Below are 12593 nucleotides of genomic sequence, written 5' to 3' on the forward strand. Positions count from 1 at the left end.
GATACAAATTATCTCCCAGAAATGTTGGGGAACATAGGGTCTAGTGAGAAGGAGGAACTGTATGAAATCAGTATTAGTAGGGAATGTTTGGGAAATTGATGGGATTGAAGGCCGATAAATCCCCAGGGCCTGATAATCTACATCCCAGAGTAATTAAGGAAGTGGCCCTTGAAATAGCAGATGCATTTCTGGTCTTTTTTCAAAATTCTATCGACTCTGGAACAGTTCCAATGGATTGGACGGTAGTTAATGTAACTCCACTATTTAAAAAAAGAGGCAGAAAGAAAACAGCGAATTATATACCGGTTAGCCTGACATCAGTCGTGGGGAAAATGCTGGAGTCCATTATAAAAGATGTAATAGCAGAGTGCAATAATAACTCGTCTCCACTCCTAGTATTTCTAAATTCCACACATTCACTATAATGTGAACAATTATTTCCTGTTGTGACTCACTCAGATTTGTAAACTTCACTGTATTGGAGTGAGGTGACATCTACTGGCGGGAAGCAAGAACTGCAATTAAGCAGCAGAAACTCCACAGTCTGTCAGGGTTAAAGAAACATTGCAATGTGAGGAAACAGCGAAGTGGTTTGATTGGGCAGATGGAGACATGATTCCACTTCTGGTGGTGTCTGAAGCAAAGGCCAGAAATACAAAATTGTCATTAATAAAAGAAATGAGGAATTCATGAAAAATGTAGTAACGTAGTGAATGGTTAGAATGTGGATAGAATAGAAAGTGAGATTGGATGGACAGAAGCAGTCTGAAAGGATGGCTGAAACAAAAGGTGAGTGCCCTGAAACGTTAACTGTGTTTCTCACAGCACAGATGCTGCCAGAGCTGCTGAACATTTCCAGCACTTTCTGTTTTTATTTCAGCATTTGCAGGATGTTGCTTTGATCTGAAAAAAAATGGATGATTGGCTGGGGTGTTCCAGTGAAATTCCACAGCAGCTAATAAAGCCTGACTTGTCAGTGGCTTGTTGGTCTAGGGGTATGATTCTCGCTCAGGGAGTATGGTTAATTAACATGTGAGTGATCCTGGGTTCAAGTCCCGGACGAGCCCTGGTCTGCTGGCATTTTTAGATTAAGGTTATCTATTGGTTTCAGCCTTGCAGAAGGTGGAATTGACTTCCATACGGAGCTGGCTTGAGGACCAGACAACTGGATTCAAAGAGCTTGTCGACAAAATTGTCATTAACTAAATGTCCAGATAGCCAAGTGGGAATATCAAGTTGTTGCTGTAATTGTGACCTGACTCCAAAAACAACAGGACTGGGTTCTGGACTGGAATGGAATTTTTCAGTGTTTCTGTTGTTTGGCTTGCATTGACTCATCGATTTTCTTGTTTTTCACTTTGTCGATGCCTTTGAATAATTGTGGATCCTTCTTCAGGGTGTCTTCTTTCACCAGGTCGTTCTGACCTCTGATGATGTTGATTGTAATCAGCTTCAATTCGCTGATAGTTTTGGAAGTGAGCAGATTTCCTTTGCTTGAGTCTACAACATGGAACTCAGTCTGACATGTGGACCCATGGGAGGATTTGAATGCCATCCCTGCGTTGGAGTTGCATCCATCCAATCAGAGACCGAGTAGAAGTGACAGTTCTGTCAGTCGAATATGAGACTTTTAATGGCAGGGTTGTGAGTTTGAGTGCCATTCTGTTTTTCCCTTTTTTAAGGCTTCATGAGCAGAGAGTACAGGGAGTGTTTGAAATGAGCAAGTCTCGCTTTGATTCAGGACTCTAACCTCTCAGCAGCATCTCACTATGAAAGATTGAATTTGATCTCATTTCATTCTCAGCTCGGGGTCTGTGTGGCTCAGTGGCACTTCTGGCTGTCTCCCGCTTCACAATCCATCAGTACTGAGAAAGCAATGGGGAATATTACTCACATGTTGTGTTCTTTAATTTTTTGGAAAACTTGAATGTATGTATTTTCTTCCAAAACAAGGACAACAAGCCACTGTTAATGTAGGGCTGAAATAGCTCAGTTGGGAGAGCGTTAAACTGAAGATGGAAAGGTTCTTGCTTCAATCCTGGGTTTCATCAATTTTGCTTCCTTATGCGTCCCTTGCCTTGGTTCTGATTTTCCAGTTGCACAATTTACTTTGAAATTATTTACCAAGCACCAGTGGATTGAATTTGAGAAACAACACAGAGTCATTTACAGCACAGAAGGTGGTCGTTTGGCCTATCACGTCCATGCTGGCTCTCCCCAGAGCAATCTCGTCAGTTCCACTCACCAGCTCGATCCCTTTCCTCCTGCAAGTTTCTTTCCTTCAAGTATCCATCTAATTTCCTTTTCAAATCATTGATTGTCTCTGCTTCCACCACACTCGTGGGCCAAGACATTACCACCCACAACACAAGAAAGTTCCACCTCATCAAGGATGGGAAAGACTTACATCTTCTATATTTGCTTATTCTCTATTTCTATGAGAATAGACTGGCAGTCAACATGAAAGGAAACCCAAAAATCTTCGAGCAGCATGTAAATGATAAGTGGGTAGTAAGAGGTTGAGTCGGGCCTATTAGGGACAAAAAGGATAATATAAGCTTAGAGGTGCAGGGCAATGTTAATCTACTTAATGAGTACTTTGTATCAATGATCACTAAGGAAGTGGAATTTGACAAAATATCAGTCAAAGTGAAGAAAGTAGAGGCAATGGAGAGAGTACAAATTAGGAGAGGGAGGTACTAAAAAGGCTGGCTGTGCTTAGGGTAGATAAATCACCTGGTCTGGATGGCTGGCATCCCAGGTTGCGAAAGGAAATGCGGATGCAGATAATGGAAGAGTTTGCCATAATCTTCCAATCTTCCCTGGATACGGGGGAGGTGCCAGGAGTAAACAGTGGCAAATGCGACGCCCTTATTCAAGAAAGGGTGTAAGGACAGTCCGGCTAACTACAGGCTAGTTAGATTAACAGCAGCGGTGGGTAAGGTTTTAGAAAGAATAATCTGGGTAAAAAATCAACAGTCACTTGGAGAGGTTTGAGTTAATTAAGTAGAGTGAGCATGGATTTATAAATGGGAGTTCATGCTTGACTAATCTAACTGCATTTTTTGATGAACTAACAGAGCAGGTTGATGAAGGGAATGCAGTGGATGTTGTTTATATGGATTTTAAGGAAGCGTTTGACAAGGTACCACATAAAAGGGCGGTTAACAAAATTGAGGTTCGTGGTATAAGAGGGTCAGTGTCCAATTGGATAGAAAATTGGTTTAAGGACAGAAAACAGCGAGTCTTATTAAATGATTCTTTGTCAGACTGGAGGATAGTCGACAGAGGTGTTCCCCAAGGGTCAGTGCTAGAACCACTGCTTTTTTTGCGAAAGATAAATGACTTGGATCTTGGAATATTGAGTAGAATCTCAAAATATCCCAATGACAACAAACCTGGAGGAGTGGCAAACAGTGAGGATGATATGAACTGCCTGCAACAGGACAATGATAGGCGAGCAGAATGGGCAGACAGGTGGCAGATGGAATTTAATAGTGACAAGTGTGAGGTGATGTATTTTGTCATAGGGAATAGGGAGAGGCAATATTTACTGAATGGCACAGTTCATAAGTGTGTGTTGGAATAGAGGGACTTGGGGTTCATGTGCATCAATCTTTGAAGGTGGCAAGACATATTGCGAGAGTGGTTAGCAAAGCATATGGGATCTTGGGCTTGAAAAAAAGATACATTGAGTACAAAGCAGGGAAGTTATGCTGAACCATTATAAAACTCTGGTTAGGCCCCAGTTGGCGTGTTGCTTCCAGTTTTGCTTACCACACTTAAGAAAGAATGTGAGCGTCCTTGTGAGGGTGCAGAGGAAATTCACCAGAATGGATCCAGGGATGGAGGATTTTAGTTAAAAGGTTAGGTTGGAAAAGCTAGGGTTGTTCTGCCTGTATCATAGGAGAGTGAGGGGAGAATTGATAGATGTGTTTTCGGCTGTGACAGTTTTAAATAAGTTGGCAAGGAAACATTGTTCCCGTTAACTATTGGTACAAGGACTCGGGGACACAGATTGAAGGTTTTGGACAGGAGATACAGGGGGAATGTGCGCAAGAACTTTCTTACACTGATTGGTGATGATCTGTAACTCGCTGCCCACGAGGGCGTTGGAAATGGAGACAATCGAGGATTACAAAAGGAATTTGAATGGGCACTTGAAGGAAATAATTTTACAGGGCTATGGGGATCGAGCAGACAAGTAATAACTCGTCTCCACTCCTAGTATTTCTAAATCCCACACATTCACTATAATGTGAACAATTCTTTCCTGTTGTGTCTCTCTCAGATTTGTTAACTTCACTGTATTGGAGTGAAGTGACATCTACTGGCAAGAAACAAGAACTGCCGTGATGAGATCAGCCATGATTGGATTGAATGGCAGAGCAGGCTCGAGTGGCTGACTTGCCGACTCCGGCTCCTCGTTCTTATGTTCATAGTATCATACAGCACAGAAGGAGGCCATTCGGCCCCATTGTGCCTCTGCTGACTCTCTGACAAAAAGATGCAATTAGTCCAACCCCCTGCCTATTTCCCCATAATCCTGGAGAATTTCACTTTGAAATATTTGTGCAATTCCTTTATGAAAGTTATAATTGAATCTGTTTCCACCACCCTGTCAGACAATTCATTCCAAATCCGAATCAGTTACTGGGTAAAAAGATCTCTCCTCACCTCCCCTTGACATTTTTGGCCAATTATTTTAAATCTGTGTCCTCTGGTTACTGACCCCCAGGACAGTGGAAACAGTTTCTCCCTCTCTACCCTATGAAAATCCTTCATGATTCTGAACACCTCTATTAAATCTTCCCTTAACATTCTCTACTCTGAAGAGAACAATCCCAGCTTCACCAGCCTGTCCAGAGAACTGACACCCCTCATCTCTGGTATCATTCTAGTAAATCTCCCCTGAACTGTCTCAGAAGCTTTGATGTCCTTTCTAAAGCCTGGTGCCCAGAACTGGACACATTACTCGAGCTGAGATCGAGCCAGCGACGCCCACATCCCACGAACGAATAAAAAAACGCTCCCGAACCAGTCCCCAATTCTTAAGCATTTATCGACGCTCCCTGCCCAGTCCCCAAATGAGTTCCGAAGAAGGGTCACTGACCCGAAACGTTAACTCTGCTTCTCTTTCCACAGATGCTGCCAGACCTGCTGAGTGAATCCAGCATTTCTTGTTTTTGTTGCAGACGCTTCCTGACCAGTACCCAAATCTTATTCATTTAGAGACGCTCCCTGCCCAGTCCCCCAATTCTTATCCATTTGCAGACGCTCCCTCCCTGCCCAGTCCCCAATTCTTATCCATTTACAGACGCTCCCTGACCAGTACCCAAATCTTATTCATTTAGAGACGCTCCCTGCCCAGTCCCCCAATTCTTATCCATTTGCAGACGCTCCCTCCCTGCCCAGTCCCCAATTCTTATCCATTTACAGACGCTCCCTGACCAGTACCCAAATTTTATTCATTTATAGACGCCGTTTCGGGAAGCCTCACTGGGAAAAGCTTCACCACCGCCATCCGCAGGGATACAGATGGGATTGTTCCATCTTATTGTGGCCCTGAGGCCCTGCTCCAGCTGTGTGAGCCCGCAAAGTCTTCTCGCACTTTGTGAATATCCCGCTCCAACTCCGAACCCGCAGCTCGAGCTGCTGACAGAGCTGTCTCTACCGCGCCTGCGCGCCCCTCTCCTGTCACAGATAGGGCGGATTCTAGGCTGCTGAGCATTCTGGGTATCACACCTGTCATTAACGCTATTCTTTCAGCTGAAAGGTTTTATTACGTACATTTCATGACCTGGAATCGTCGTGAGTGTTTTCTTTTGCACCTGTCAATGCCTGGGAGGATAGAGTCAGCTTCACTTTGTAGCCATGAGTTTCTGGTGTGAGAAAGTGGTGTTTAACTCAGTACATTTCAGTTTTTGGTCTGTGACTGTGGGTATTATTCATTACCTGTTTGTTTCTGCTATTGCTCTGTGAGTTTCACCACATATCTTTCAACAACTTGTATGTGAGCATCAGTTTTTGTCTATATCTATCAGTTTCTGAGAAGTGAGAAAGGGTTTGATTCTATCCCTATCAGTTTCTGTCACATGCATGTGTCTTGAATCTGCACCTCCTCTGAGTGTGTCTTCGTCTCTGTACTTGTAGGTGAATATGTGTTTTGCTTTGTATCTCTCAGTCTTTGAAGTGTGAGCCTGGGTTTGTACTTAATTTCCTTTGTACCTTGCAGTTGGGATATGAAAGAAAGATTTTTACACGTTACCTGCCAACTGCTGCTACGTGACTGTGGGTTTCACACTGCATCTGTCAATTTCTTGTCTGGTAATGCAAAGTTTACAGTGTACCTGTCAGTTTCTTGTATGTGAGTGTTGATTTCACTCTGAAAAGAATCATAGATCATAGAATAGTTACAGAACAAAAGGAAGCCATTCAGCTCATTGTGCTTGTGCTGCTTCTATGCACGAGCAACTCAGCTCATGCCACAGACTCATGTATTCCATGAAAACATGCAATTTTTCCACTTCAGATAATTATCTTATACCATTTTGAAAGCCATGGTTGAATCAGCCTCCATCACACTCTCAAGCAGTGCATATCAGATCTTAACCACTCGCTGTGCAAAAGAAGTTTTTCCTCATGTTGCCTTTGGTTCTTTTGCCATTCACCTTAAATCGGTGTCCTCAGGTTACAGAGCCGTGAATAATGTTCCCCATTGCTTTCTCAGCACTGATTGTGAAGCAGGAGACAGCCAGAAGTCCCACTGAGCCGCACTGACCCCGAGCTGGGAATGAAATGAGATGAAGTTCAATCTTTCACAGCGAGATGCTGCAGAGAGATGAGTCCCGAATCAAAGTGAGACTTTCTCATACTTTTGCTGAATTTCATTTCAAACACTCCTTGTACTCTCTGCTAATGAAGCCTTAAAAAAGAGAAAAACAAAATGGCACTCAAACTCACCACCCTGAAATTAAAACTTTAATGTTTGACTGACTGAACTGTCACTTCTACTCGGTCTCTTATTGGATGTATGCAACTGTATTCTTCAACGCAGGGGTGGCATTCAAATCCTCCCATGGGTCCACATGTCAGACTGAGTTCCATGTTGTAGACTCAAGCAAAGGAAATCTGTTCAGTTCCAAAACTATCAGCGAATTGAAGCTCATTACGATCATCATTGAATTGCTAATGTTGTCCCCTTGTTTAAGAAGGGTAGCAGGGATAATCCAGGTAATTATAGACCGGTGAGCCTGACGTCAGTGGTAGGGAAGCTGCTGGAGAAGATACTGAGGGATAGGATCTATTCCCATTTGGAAGAAAATGGGCTCATCAGTGATAGGCAACATGGTTTTGTGCAGGGAAGGTCATGTCTTACCAACTTAATAGAATTCTTTGAGGAAGTGACAAAGTTGATTGATGAGGGAAGGGCTGTTGATGTCATATATATGGACTTCAGTAAGGCGTTTGATAAGGTTCCCCATGGCAGGCTGATGGAGAAAGTGAAGGCGCTTGGGGTCCAAGGTGTACTAGCTAGATGGATAAAGAACTGGCTGGGCAACAGGAGACAGAGAGTAGCAGTAGAAGGGAGTTTCTCAAAATGGAGACGTGTGACCAGTGGTGTTCCACAGGGATCCGTGCTGGGACCACTGTTGTTTCTGATATACATTAATGATTTGGAGGAAAGTATAGGTGGACTGATTAACAAATTTGCAGACGACACTAAGATTGGTGGAGTAGCAGATAGTGAAGGGGACTGTCAGAGAATACAGCAGAATATAGATAGATTGGAGAGTTGGGCAGAGAAATGGCAGATGGAGTTCAATCAGGGCAAATGCGAGGTGATGCATTTTGGAAGATCCAATTCAAGAGTGAACTATACAGTAAATGGAAAAGTCCTGGGGAAAATTGATGTCCAGAGAGATTTGGGTGTTCAGGTCCACTGTTCCCTGAAGGTGGCAACGCAGGTAAATAGAGTGGTCAAGAATGCATACGGCATGCTTTCCTTCATCGGACGGGGCATTGAGTACAAGAGTTGGCAGGTCATGTTACAGTTGTATAGGACTTTGGTTCGGCCACATTTGGAATACTGCGTACAGTTCTGGTCGCCACATTATCAAAAGGATGTGGATGCTTTGGAGAGGGTGCAGAGGAGGTTCACCAGGATGTTGCCTGGTATGGAGGGCGCTAGCTATGAAGAGAGGTTGAGCAGATTAGGATTATTTTCATTAGAAAGACGGAGGTTGAGGGGGGACCTGATTGAGGTGTACAAAATCATGAGAGGTATAGACAGGGTGGATAGCAAGAGGCTTTTTCCCAGAGTGGGGGTTTCAATTACTAGAGGACACGAGTTCAAAGTGAAAGGGGAAAGGTTTAGGGGGGATATGCGAGGAAAGTTCTTTACGCAGAGGGTGGTGGGCACCTGGAACGCATTGCCAGCGGAGGTGGTAGATGCGGGCACGATGGAGTCTTTTAAGATGTATCTAGACAGATACATGAATGGGCAGGAAGAAAAGAGATACAGAACCTTAGAAAATAGGCGACATGTTTAGAGAGAGGATCTGGATCGGCGCAGGCTTGGAGGGCCGAAGGGCCTGTTCCTGTGCTGTAATTATCTTTGTTCTTTGTTCTTTGTATCATCATCAGAGGTCAGAACTACCTGGTGAAAGAAGACACTCTGAAGAAGGATCCACAATTATTCAAAGGCATCGACAAAGTGAAAAACAAGAAAATCGATGAGTCAATGCAAGCCAAACAGCAGAAACACTGAAGAATTCCATTCCATTCCATTCCAGTCCAGAACCCAGTCCTGTTGTTTTTGGAGTCAGGTCACAATTACAGCAACAACTTTATATTCCCACTTGGCTATCTGTACATTTAGTTAATCAAGCTCTTTGAATCCAGCTCTCTGGTCCTCAAGCAGGCTCCATATGGAAATCAATTCCGCCTTCTGCAAGGCTGAAACCAATCAATGACCTTAAACTAAAAATGCCAAAGAAGAAGGGCTTGTCCAGGATTTGAACCCAGGATCTCTCACACATTAATTAATCACTCACCCTAAGCAAGAATCATACCCCTAGATCAACATGCCACTGATATCAGAACTTCCTTTTAGCTCCTGTGGAATTTCACTGGCAGCCAAAGCCGATCATCCATTTTTTTTTCAGAGCAAAGCAACATCCTGCAAATTCTGAAATAAAAACAGAAAGTGTTGGAAATGTTCAGAAACTCTGGCAACATCTGTGGAGAGAGAAACAGAGTTCACCTTTCAGGGCGTTTACCTTTTGTTTGAGCCATCCTTTCACACTGCTTCTGTCCACCCAATCTCACTTTCTATTCTATCTAGATTCCACCCACTCACTACCTAAATACATTTATCATGAATTCCTCATATCTTTTAATGATGACAATTTTATATTTCTGGCCTTTGCTTTGGACTCCACCACAAGTGGAATCATGTCTCCATCAACCCAATCAAACCCATTCACTATTTCCTCACATTGCAATCTTTCTTTCACCCTGACAGACGATGGAATTTCACTCTCCTTAATTAACTCAAACCTCTACAAGTGACTGTTGATTTTTTCCCTGATTGTTCTTTCTAAAACCTTACCCACCACTGCTGTTAATCTAACTGGCATGTAGTTAGCCGGACTGTCCTTACACCCTTTCTTGAATAAGGGTGTCACATTTGCAACTGTTTAATCCTCTGACACCTCCCCCGTATCCAGGGAAGATTGGAAGATTATAGCAAGCCTTTCTGTTACCTGCATCCACATTTCCTTTCGCAATCTGGGATGAAAGCCATCCGGACCAGGTAATTTATCTTCCTGAAGCATAACCAGCCTTTTCAGTACCTCCCTCTCTCAATTTGTACCCTCTCCATTGCCTCGACACTCTCCACTTCTACTGATATTTTGTCAAATTCCACTTCCTTAGTGATCATTGATACAAGGTACTTATTAACTAGATTAACATTGCCCTGCAGCTCGAGGTATATATTACCCTCTTTGTCCCTAATGGGGCCCACTTCACCGCTGACTACCTGCTTATTATTTATATACTGCTCGAAGATTTTTGGGTTCCCTTTCATGTTGACTGCCATTCTATTCTCGTAGAGATAGGGAATAAGCTAAATATAGAAGATATAAATATTTCCCATCCTTGGGTGAGGTGGAATTTTTTTATGCTGTGAGTGGTAATGTCCTGACCCACGAGTGTGGTGGAAGTAGAGACAATCAATGATTTGAAAAGGAAATTGGATGGATACCTGAAGCAAAGGAACTTGCAGGAGGAAAGGGATCGAGCAGGTGAGTGGAACTGAGTAGCTGGCTCCGATAATTGCTGCAGTCACTGCGATCCCCCTTAATTTTGTACAAGGTGACAATGTTTGCATCACGCATGTTTTGAGCCCTTGTTGAGCTCGACTATGGAGGGCTCACTGTCCAGTTCCTCCATGACAGGGAAGTCTGGAATGGCACTGAGAGCTACTTCAATGACAATGTTCTCCGTTATGTAGAGTTCAAGATAATGCTCCACTCACCTTTCCATCTGCTTGTTAGGTTCAGTGATGATCACCTCTCTCTTTGTCTTCAAAAGGTGCTGATTTAGTTACTACTGGGCCCATTGCTTTCTTAATTCCTTCATACATCCCTCTAGCATCCCCGGATTCATCAGCAGAGTTTTAACCAGTATTGATTGGTGCAGTGCTGAGCAGTCTGCAGAGACTTGTTTCTGGCAGCTCTGAGAGCATCTAGATGTTGTTTGCTGGGGACTTGTTTGTAGTTCATGAGGGCTCTCCTCTTAGTTACAGTAACTGACTCCATTTCAGTCCAATAAGCCTCAAACCAGTCAGCATTCCTCCCATCCCTTTTCCTATACACAGTGAGTGCAGAGTTATAGATGGTGGTGTGCAGATGATTCCACTTTGACACTGCACTGAGGCCTTGAGCATTGTTGTCTGAAAGAGCCTGATCAAGGATGTTGAGGAACTCCTGGGTCCTTTCTGGATCAGTGGTTCGGCAAGTGTTGATCAGAAGACGAGCTTTCATCATGGATGGATGAAGCTTCCTTGGCTGAAGCCTGACCTTGTTACACACCGGGGAGTGGTCAGTGTCACAGTCAGCGCTGTGATAGCTGCGAGTGATGAGGACACTGCTGAGGGTGGTATGTCTGGTGAAGATAAGGTCTAGCTGGTGCCAATGGCATGATCTCGGATGTCTCCAGGACACCTTGTGGCACAGCTTGACCTGGAAGTAGCTGTTCATCACACAGAATCCATGGTGACAGCATAGCTCCAGCAACCTCTGTCCATTTTCGTTCATCTTGCCAATCCCCTGGTGCCCTATGCACATTGGCAAAGCTGTGTAGTCAGTACCCAAGCTTGTGTTGAAGTCTCCTAGAAGGTACAATCCCTCAGTGCTGGGAATTCTACTGATGGCAGTGTCAAGTGTCACATAGAATTGATCCTTGACATCTGGGGTGGAGGTGAGTGTCGGGACATAGATGCACATGAGATTAACTGGGCCCACAATTGTTGACAAGTGAAGAGTAAGAAGTCTCTCTGAGCCTACTGTGGGTGGTTCACTCATCTCAAGTGGCGTGTATTTTACTGTGAAACCCACTCCATGCTCACGAGTTGCCTCTTGGGCTTTCCCCTGCCAGAAGAAGGTGTAGTGTTTCTCTTTGAGGGATCCACTTTGAACGAGTCTAGTTTCTTGCAGCACAGCAATGTCCACATTGAGCCTTGTGAGTTCCTTGTCGATCACAACTGTCTTGTGTGTGTCATCAACCTGCAGAAGGTTGTCGGTAAGGCCAGGACACATGGTCCTCACATTCCAGCTTGTGATGCGAAGGACTGGTGTCTTCTTTGTTGTGTTTGTTTTTCTTGGTGCATAGATTATCGAACCGCCTGTTGAGAGATGACTCTCTAAGCTCCAAGCACCCATTGAAGCAAGCAGGTCGTGGCTTCACAGCACCTAACTGACTGGGGGCTGCCCAGCTTGGAGTGAATGGTAGCTATCCAATGAGACACTAAGAGCTCTCCCACTGTCCGAAGTAACCCCTGGCGCTCATACTCTACACCAATTGAATGAGAGCTTATAATCAGTAACTGTTTATTCCCGGGTTGTGCTCATGTTTAACCACGAAGCTGGAGTGTCCTCTCTAGGGCACAGGCCTGGGCAAACAGTATGGAGACCCTGAGCATCAGGACCCCCTCTCAGCATTGCTCGTATTGTCCAAAGGAAAGGAAAAACCAGTACTGTTTGTTACCAGTTCTGCTGTAGGAGTTGCTGGAAAACTGCCTGATAAGTAACAGGTAACTGCCTCCAGGACTCCACTCCGGATTTACTGTCCAGGTTTACTCCCTCAGCCTTCTTATTTATTTATTTAGAGATACAGTACTGAAACAGGCCCTTCCCGCCCACCGAGTCTGTGCCGACCATCAACCACCCATTTATACTAATCCTACATTAATCCCATATTCCTACCACATCCCCTCAATTCCCCTACCACCTACCTACACTAGGGGAAATTTACAATGGCCAATTTACCTATCAACCTGCAAGTCTTTGGCTGTGGGAGGAAACCAG

The sequence above is a fragment of the Heterodontus francisci genome, chromosome 35, assembly GCF_036365525.1.
Source record: "Heterodontus francisci isolate sHetFra1 chromosome 35, sHetFra1.hap1, whole genome shotgun sequence".
Lineage (NCBI taxonomy): Eukaryota > Metazoa > Chordata > Chondrichthyes > Heterodontiformes > Heterodontidae > Heterodontus > Heterodontus francisci.